This window comes from Bufo bufo, chromosome 10 (genome assembly GCF_905171765.1).
Source record: "Bufo bufo chromosome 10, aBufBuf1.1, whole genome shotgun sequence".
Lineage (NCBI taxonomy): Eukaryota > Metazoa > Chordata > Amphibia > Anura > Bufonidae > Bufo > Bufo bufo.
Window position 1 is genome coordinate 148,420,508 of NC_053398.1, and position 10,475 is coordinate 148,430,982.

Genomic DNA, 10,475 nt, shown 5'->3' on the forward strand with positions numbered 1-10,475 from the left:
TGCACTGGGGGTCACAGAGGGGTGGGAAGGTGCACCCGGGGTAGGGGGTCACAGAGGGGTGGGAGGGTGCACCTGGGGTCACAGGAGAGGGGCACTCAGAGTTAGGCCTCATGCACACGACCGTATTTTTTTGCGGTCCGCAAAACGGGGTTCCGTTTTCCCGTGATCCGTGACCGTTTTTTCGTCCGTGGGTCTTCCTTGATTTTTGGAGGATCCACGGACATGAAAAAAAAGTCGTTTTGGTGTCCGCCTGGCCGTGCGGAGCCAAACGGATCCGTCCTGAATTACAATGCAAGTCAATGGGGACGGATCCGTTTGACGTTGACACAATATGGTGCCATTTCAAACGGATCCGTCCCCATTGACTTTCAATGTAAAGTCTGGAGTCCCTTTTATACCATCAGATCGGAGTTTTCTCCAATCCGATGGTATATTTTAACTTGAAGCGTCCCCATCACCATGGGAACGCCTCTATGTTAGAATATACTGTCGGATATGAATGAGATCGTGAAACCTCATTTCCGACAGTATATTCTAACACAGAGGCGTTCCCATGGTGATGGGAACGCTTCTAGTTAGAATATACTACAAACTGTGTACATGACTGCCCCCTGCTGCCTAGCAGCATCCGATCTCTTACAGGGGGCCGTGATCAGCACAATTAACCCCTTAGGTGCCGCACCTGAAGGGGTTAATTGTACTATCATATCCCCCTGTAAGAGATCAGGGCTGCCAGGCAGCAGGGGGCAGACCCCCCCCCTCCCCAGTTTGAATATCATTGGTGGCCAGTGCGGCCCCCCCCCCTCCCTCTATTGTAATAATTCGTTGGTGGCACAGTGTGCCCCCCCCCCTTCCTCCCTCTATTGTAATAAATCGTTGGTGGCACAGTGTGCGCCCCCCATTGGCCCCCCCTCCCTCTATAGCATTAACAACATTGGTGGCTAGTGTGCGGCCTCCCATCTTCACCCCGCCCCCCCGATCATTGGTGGCAGCGGGTTACTAGCAATAGTACAATAGTAAAAGATTCATACTTTACCTGGGAGCTTGGGAGCTGCGAGGTTCGTGTCCGGCCGCGAGCTCCTCCTACTAGTAAGTGACAGTTCATTTAGCAATGCGCCGCACAGACCTGTCACTTACCAGTAGGTGGAGCTCTCGGCCGGACACGAACATCGCAGCAGCAGCCTGGAGCAGGTAAGTATGAATCTTCTACTATTGTACTATTGCTAAGTAACCATGGCAACCAGGACTGTAGTAGCGTCCCGGTTGCCATGGTTACCGATCGGAGCCCCAGCGATTAAACTGGGACTCCGATCGGAACTCCGCTGCCACCAATGATGGGGGGGGGGGGGAGAGATGGGAGGCCGCACACTGGCCACCAATGTTGTTAATGCTATAGAGGGAGGGGGGGCCGATGGGGGGCGCACACTGTGCCACCAACGAATTATTACAATAGCGGGAGGGAGGGGGGGGGGGGCGCACACTGTGCCACCAACGATTTATTACAATAGAGGGAGGGGGGGGGGGGGGCCGCACTGGCCACCAATGATATTCAAACTGGGGAGGGGGGGGAGGGTCTGCCCCCTGCTGCCTGGCAGCCCTGATCTCTTACAGGGGGCCGTGATCAGCACAATTAACCCCTTCAGGTGCGGCACCTGAAAGGGTTAATTGTACTGATCACGGCCCCCTGTAAGAGATCGGGTGCTGCCAGGCAGCAGGGGGCAGTCTTGTACACAGTTTGTAGTGTATTCTAACTAGAAGCGTCCCCATCACCATGGGAACGCTTCTGTGTTAGAATATACTGTCGGTTCTGAGTTTTCACGAAGTGAAAACTCAGCTTTGAAAAAGCTTTATGCAGACGGATCTTCGGATCCGTCTGTATAAAAACTAACCTACGGCCACGGATCACGGACACGGATGCCAATCTTGTGTGCATCCGTGTTCTTTCACGGACCCATTGACTTGAATGGGTCCGTGAACCGTTGGCCGTGAAAAAAATAGGACAGGTCATATTTTTTTCACGGCCAGGAAACACGGCTCACGGATGCGGCTGCCAAACGGTGCATTTTCCGTTTTTTCCACGGAACCATTGAAAGTCAATGGGTCCGCGAAAAAAAACGGAAAACGGCACAACGGCCACGGATGCACACAACGGTCGTGTGCATGAGGCCTTACAGAGAGGTGAGGGGGCACTCCGGGGGTCTCAGAGCGGTGGTAAAAAGTTACCCTGCAGCCCTGTGCTCTGGTCATCACTGATCTCAATGTTGTCAGGACTAGATGAAGGTTTGGCACATGTCTACTAAGGGGTATGAGTGCTGTGGACCCCCCCCCCCCCCCCCCCCCCCCCCCCGATTCTGTGATTGGGGGAATTTGGCTTAGAAACACAGATTGACCCTGAACTTGCTGCACTTGTGTCTTCAGATGTGCTTGGAGATTATGGAAGGGGATCCAGGCAGGAGGGACCCCTCCACCGGCACTGGGGGACCCCGAGAACGGTCTGTACATGGAAGCTGTGCTGGCGGCCATGTTCACCATAATGTGTGATCGTCAGCGGAGCGCAGGACACGTGACCCGAGGACGGTGACCAAAACTCCACCACAACCTGCTGTCTGCACATCCAGGAAATCAGCAGCATTGTCCAGACTTCCCCATCTTCAAGATCTCTGCTTTCTGCCACTTACGTATATCTAGAGTGGGGAATCTCAACCTGCGGCCCTACAGCTGTTGCAAAACTACAATTCCCAGCATGCCCTTATAGCTGTAGGCTGTCCAGACATATTGGGAGTTGTAGTTTTGCATCAGCTGGAGGGCCGCAGGTTGAGCATCCCTGATCTAGCGGCTGAAGGACTATCTCAGTCCTGACCAGGGGACACTCTGCTATACTGCAATACTCCCTGTGACTGCGTGAGCACCACTACATCAAGAGGCGCCGTCAGCCACTGAATGGAAAAGATCAAACATTAAAGGGGTATTCCGGTATGAATACGGGTACAAGCGCTTACCTATCTCCACCAGTCCCACAGGAATGAATGGAGCCGCAGTGAGCATGCTCGACCACCACGGCCCCCGGCACACAGTGAGGCCACGACCCACCGCACAGTCTGCGCACCGGACACTACACCTGATCCTCCCCAAATAGTAGAGGACCTCACACAGTGTGGTAATGCAGAGGTCAGAGCATGCTGGGAGTTGTAGTCTCACACCCGCTGGCAGACTGCGGATCCCTCTCCTCTATTCCGGACAGTGAACGTCTCTCCCTCGGACGCAGCAGAAAAAGCCCCAGAAAACACTCAGACAATTCAGATTAAAAGACATTAAAATGAGGATTACGATTCTGCATTCTCAAAAGGACATTAGATATAAAGCCGCCGGGCGCCGCTGATTGGTAGTAATCCCCGCAGCAAACCCCCTCCCCCAACCCTCTCCACTAAATGTTATCTGGTTAGTAAGAAAAAGGAACCTCACTGAAATAGGTCAAGTCTGCTGCCGACAGGGAGGGCGTCTCACCTGGGGGAGCCTGGCAGGGCAAGGGTTAATACAAGCGTACGGTTATGGAGAGCGCAGCTTGGAGCCCCTAAATATAAAATCTGCCCCCCCCACGAATCATCACAACCACAAAACCTGTGCTGCCCCTTTAAAACTCGCTGACCTCTAACGGGGGCCACTTCTGCACCCCCAGATCTACAGATCGATGCACGGACGATATCCCCCGCAAGAGGTCATCGAATAAGAGTCAACTCTGCGGAATCCTACTTAAAGGTGCAGAGCATCATAAGTAAGTGCCCCTCGCAGTCCGTCCTGGAGCAGTCAGGGATGGGTGGCGGATATAGACGTGGCGAGTGGCGACACGGCGTCCATGGGTTCCCGCACTAATACCGCGTATCAATGTATTGATTCTGGATCTCGCCGTCATGTCTGCGTCTGCCCGCCACAAACTTCTACAGCGAGCAAGGAAAGTGGCGTTATAAATAGACCGCGGCCTCACGTCCTCGGGCGACAATCTGCTGCGCACAGAACACTGAGCAACATGGAGGCCGGGCGATCAGGAAGCGCCAGCACACACAGGGTTAACCAGTGCCACCTGCCAGGAGCGTGACATGTCACCGTGACACCGGGCGGACAGGGAGGGAAGGGGTTAACAGGCAGCGACCGCCCATGTCACTACGCAACTTTGTCTACAGGGATCTTAGGTGATACAATGTAACAGAAGTTCAGCTCTGCAGGGAAAGTTCCACAAGATGCTACAACACCATACGTGAGGGAATATACCGCGGGTGCGGGACACGGCAACGAGGGACGGCCATATACAGAGTATATTCACCGCGAGATCCGGAGGCTTCATACTGTCCCCAGAGAGGCTACAAGTGATATATATATATATATATATATATATATATATATATATATATACGGTATACACAACACCCGCTATATATCATATACACAACACCCGCTATATATCATATACACTACACCCGCTATATATCATATACACTACACCCGCTATATATCATATACACCCACCATATATATACAGTATACACAACACCCGCTATATATCATATACACAACACCCGCTATATATCATATACACCCACCATATATACAGTATACACAACACCCGCTATATATCATATACACAACACCCGCTATATATCATATACACCCACCATATATATACAGTATACACAACACCCGCTATATATCATATACACAACACCCGCTATATATCATATACACCCACCATATATATACGGTATACACAACACCCGCTATATATCATATACACAACACCCGCTATATATCATATACACAACACCCGCTATATATCATATACACAACACCCGCTATATATCATATACACAACACCCGCTATATATCATATACACTCCCCATATATACAGTATACACAACACCCGCTATATATCATATACACTCCCCATATATACAGTATACACAACACCCGCTATATATCATATACACAACACCCGCTATATATCATATACACCCACCATATATATACGGTATACACAACACCCGCTATATATCATATACACAACACCCGCTATATATCATATACACAACACCCGCTATATATCATATACACAACACCCGCTATATATCATATACACCCACCATATATATACGGTATACACAACACCCGCTATATATCATATACACAACACCCGCTATATATCATATACACAACACCCGCTATATATCATATACACAACACCCGCTATATATCATATACACCCACCATATATATACAGTATACACAACACCCGCTATATATCATATACACAACACCCGCTATATATCATATACACAACACCCGCTATATATCATATACACTCCCCATATATACAGTATACACAACACCCGCTATATATCATATACACTCACCATATATATACGGTATACACAACACCCGCTATATATCATATACACAACACCCGCTATATATCATATACACTCCCCATATATACAGTATACACAACACCCGCTATATATCATATACACCCACCATATATATACAGTATACACAACACCCGCTATATATCATATACACAACACCCGCTATATATCATATACACAACACCCGCTATATATCATATACACAACACCCGCTATATATCATATACACCCACCATATATATACAGTATACACAACACCCGCTATATATCATATACACAACACCCGCTATATATCATATACACCCACCATATATATACAGTATACACAACACCCGCTATATATCATATACACAACACCCGCTATATATCATATACACTCCCCATATATACAGTATACACAACACCCGCTATATATCATATACACTCACCATATATACACTACACCCGCTATATATCATATACACTCACCATATATACACTACACCCGCTATATATCATATACACTCACCATATATACACTACACCCGCTATATACCTGCATATCATATACACTCCCCATATATACTGACTATATTGTATCCACATATCACACTCTGCCATATGGACTTATTTCGCATCCTGTATGCTCCCTCACACACACTGTATATGCCCCCCTCACACACACTGTATATGCCCCCCTCACACACACAGTATATGGCCCCTCACACACAGTATATGGCCCCTCACACACTGTATATGCCCCCCTCACACACAGTATATGCCCCCTCACACACTGTATATGCCCCCTCACACACTGTATATGCCCCCTCACACACTGTATATGCCCCTCACACACTGTATATGCCCCTCACACACTGTATATGCCCCTCACACACTGTATATGCCCCGCACACACTGTATATGCCCCCTCACACACTGTATATGCCCCCTCACACACTGTATATGCCCCCCTCACACACAGTATATGCCCCCTCACACACTGTATATGCCCCCTCACACACTGTATATGCCCCTCACACACTGTATATGCCCCTCACACACTGTATATGCCCCTCACACACTGTATATGCCCCGCACACACTGTATATGCCCCCTCACACACTGTATATGCCCCCTCACACACTGTATATGCCCCTCACACACTGTATATGCCGCCTCACACACTGTATATGCCCCCTCACACACTGTATATGCCCCCTCACACACTGTATATGCCCCCTCACACACTGTATATGCCCCTCACACACTGTATATGCCCCTCACACACTGTATATGCCCCCTCACACACAGTATATGCCCCCTCACACACAGTATATGCCCCTCACACACACTGTATATGCCCCCTCACACACTGTATATGCCCCCCTCACACACTGTATATGCCCCGCACACACTGTATATGCCCCGCACACACTGTATATGCCCCCTCACACACTGTATATGCCCCTCACACACTGTATATGCCGCCTCACACACTGTATATGCCCCCTCACACACTGTATATGCCCCCTCACACACTGTATATGCCCCTCACACACTGTATATGCCCCTCACACACTGTATATGCCCCCTCACACACAGTATATGCCCCCTCACACACAGTATATGCCCCTCACACACACTGTATATGCCCCCTCACACACTGTATATGCCCCCTCACACACTGTATATGCCCCCCTCACACACAGTATATGCCCCGCACACACTGTATATGCCCCCCGCACACACAGTATATGCCCCGCACACACTGTATATGCCCCCTCACACACTGTATATGCCCCCCTCACACACTGTATATGCCCCCCTCACACACTGTATATGCCCCCCTCACACACAGTATATGCCCCCTCACACACTGTATATGCCCCCTCACACACTGTATATGCCCCTCACACACTGTATATGCCCCTCACACACTGTATATGCCCCGCACACACTGTATATGCCCCTCACACACTGTATATGCCCACTATACACTGTATATGCCCCTCACACACTGTATATGCCCACTATACACTGTATATGCCCCTCACACACTGTATATGCCCCCTCACACACTGTATATGCCCCTCACACACTGTATATGCCCCTCACACACTGTATATGCCCCTCACACACTGTATATGCCCCTCACACACACAGTATATGCCCCGCACACACTGTATATGCCCCCCTCACACACAGTATATGCCCCCTCACACACTGTATATGCCCCCCTCACACACTGTATATGCCCCCTCACACACTGTATATGCCCCCCTCACACACTGTATATGCCCCTCACACAGTGTATATGCCCCCTCACACACTGTATATGCCCCTCACACACTGTATATGCCCCTCACACACTGTATATGCCCCGCACACACTGTATATGCCCACTATACACTGTATATGCCCCTCACACACTGTATATGCCCCTCACACACTGTATATGCCCACTATACACTGTATATGCCCCTCACACACTGTATATGCCCCCTCACACACTGTATATGCCCCTCACACACTGTATATGCCCCTCACACACAGTATATGCCCCTCACACACTGTATATGCCCCCTCACACACTGTATATGCCCCGCACACACTGTATATGCCCCTCACACACTGTATATGCCCCTCACACACTGTATATGCCCCTCACACACTGTATATGCCCCTCACACACAGTATATGCCCCCTCACACACTGTATATGCCCCTCACACACTGTATATGCCCCTCACACACTGTATATGCCCCTCACACACTGTATATGCCCCTCACACACTGTATATGCCCCTCACACACAGTATATGCCCCTCACACACAGTATATGCCCCTCACACACTGTATATGCCCCTCACACACTGTATATGCCCCTCACACACAGTATATGCCCCCTCACACACTGTATATGCCCACTATACACTGTATACACATTATATCCTCACAGTCATACAAGCTGCACAACCTGACAACCATCGGTCACTACCCCAGGGAGGCAGGTGTTGTCAGCCCCCCGCAGACGGGTAACAGGAGCTGTGCCCTCCCCCCTCCTCCAGTCCGGGGCCCCTGTTACCTGCACGTCCATGTGTCCAGCTCCGGAGCCCCTGCTGACGGATCTCTGCCCACTCAGACACTGGCAGCAGCTGGTAGGGCTCCGCACATGCGCCTTACAGCACAACCATCTTACTCCACCCACAGGACCGTCCGCGCAAAGGCTGCTGGGAACTGTAGTCTTTCCTGCTCCAGCAGAAGAAGAGGCGCCCCACACTGCCGCCTGGTGACGGCTACGTGCAACAGCCTGTCCACACAGTGCGCTGAAATGACATCCAACACTGCGACTAGTGCAAAACTAACCGCGATGTGACCGCACGTGTGAACGCGGACAAAACTGGAGCTGTTTGCTGAAAGGATTTGTCAATATTGTTGACCTAGAAACTTCCTGATTAATGAAAGGACCATTACTGCAGGAGAGAAAAACGCTTATCACATTCCACCGCTGATCTCTAGTCAATGGATAGGCGGCATTCTCAGTGATGTCACCGCTGATCTCTAGTAATGGATAGGCGGCATTCTCAGTGATGTCCCCGCTGATATCTAGTGAATGGATAGGCGGCATTCTCAGTGATGTCACCGCTGATCTCTAGTGAATGGATAGGCGGCATTCTCAGTGATGTCACCGCTGTTCTCTAGTGATGGATAGGCGGCATTCTCAGTGATGTCATCGCTGATCTCTAGTGATGGATAGGCGGCATTCTCAGTGATGTCACCGCTGATCTCTGGTGAATGGATAGGCGGCATTCTCAGTGATGTCACCGCAATTCTCTAGTGATGGATAGGCGGCATTCTCAGTGATGTCACCGCTGATCTCTAATGATGGATAGGCGGCATTCTCAGTGATGTCACCGCTGATCTCTAGTGATGGATAGGCGGCATTCTCAGTGATGTCCCCGCTGATATCTAGTGATGGATAGGCGGCATTCTCAGTGATGTCACCGCTGATCTCTAGTGATGGATAGACGGCATTCTCAGTGATGTCACCGCTGATCTCTGGTGAATGGATAGGCGGCATTCTCAGTGATGTCACCGCAATTCTCTAGTGATGGATAGGCGGCATTCTCAGTGATGTCACCGCTGATCTCTAATGATGGATAGGCGGCATTCTCAGTGATGTCACCGCTGATCTCTAGTGATGGATAGGCGGCATTCTCAGTGATGTCCCCGCTGATATCTAGTGATGGATAGGCGGCATTCTCAGTGATGTCACCGCTGATCTCTAGTCAATGGATAGGCGGCATTGTCAGTGATGTCACCGCTGATCTCTAGTGATGGATAGGCGGCATTCTCAGTGATGTCACCGCTATTCTCTAGTGAATGGATAGGCGGCATTCTCAGTGATGTCACCGCTGATCTCTAGTGATGGATAGGCGGCATTCTCAGTGATGTCACCACTATTCTCTAGTGAATGGATAGGCGGCATTCTCAGTGATGTCACCGCTGATCTCTAGTGAATGGATAGGCGGCATTCTCAGTGATGTCACCGCTGATCTCTAGTGAATGGATAGGAGGCATTCTCAGTGATGTCACCGCTGATCTCTAGTGAATGGATAGGCTGCATTCTCAGTGATGTCACCGCTGATCTCTAGTGAATGGATAGGCTGCATTCTCAGTGATGTCACCGCTGATCTCTAGTGAATGGATAGGCTGCATTCTCAGTGATGTCACCGCTGATCTCTAGTGATGGATAGGCGGCATTCTCAGTGATGTCACTGCTGATCTCTAGTGATGGATAGTCTGCATTCTCAGTGATGTCACCGCTGATCTCTAGTGAATGGATAGGCGGCATTCTCAGTGATGTCACCGCTGATCTCCAGTGATGGATAGGCTGCATTCTCAGTGATGTCACCCCTGATCTCCAGTGATGGATAGGCTGCATTCTCAGTGATGTCACCGCTGATCTCTAGTGATGGATAGGCGGCATTCTCAGTGATGTCACCGCTGATCTCTAGTGAATGGATAGGCTGCATTCTCAGTGATGTCACCGCTGATCTCTAGTGATGGATAGGCGGCATT

At 49.9% G+C, this 10,475-nt stretch overlaps 1 protein-coding gene across 2 annotated transcripts in view; it reads right to left on the reverse strand.

Annotated features, from left to right (window-relative positions):
- The window catches only part of KIAA0513 (KIAA0513 ortholog), a 33,247-nt gene extending 24,682 nt beyond the window's left edge, over nt 1-8,565 (reverse strand). The window contains exon 1 of one of the 2 annotated variants that reach the window (XM_040409708.1): nt 8,479-8,565. The gene's annotated coding sequence lies outside the window, so the exon portion shown is untranslated. Of the gene's footprint in view, nt 1-3,646; nt 3,692-8,478 lie in introns of those variants that run through there. The other variant, XM_040409710.1, reaches the window with a different exon arrangement.
- Between the last annotated feature and the right edge of the window lie 1,910 nt (nt 8,566-10,475).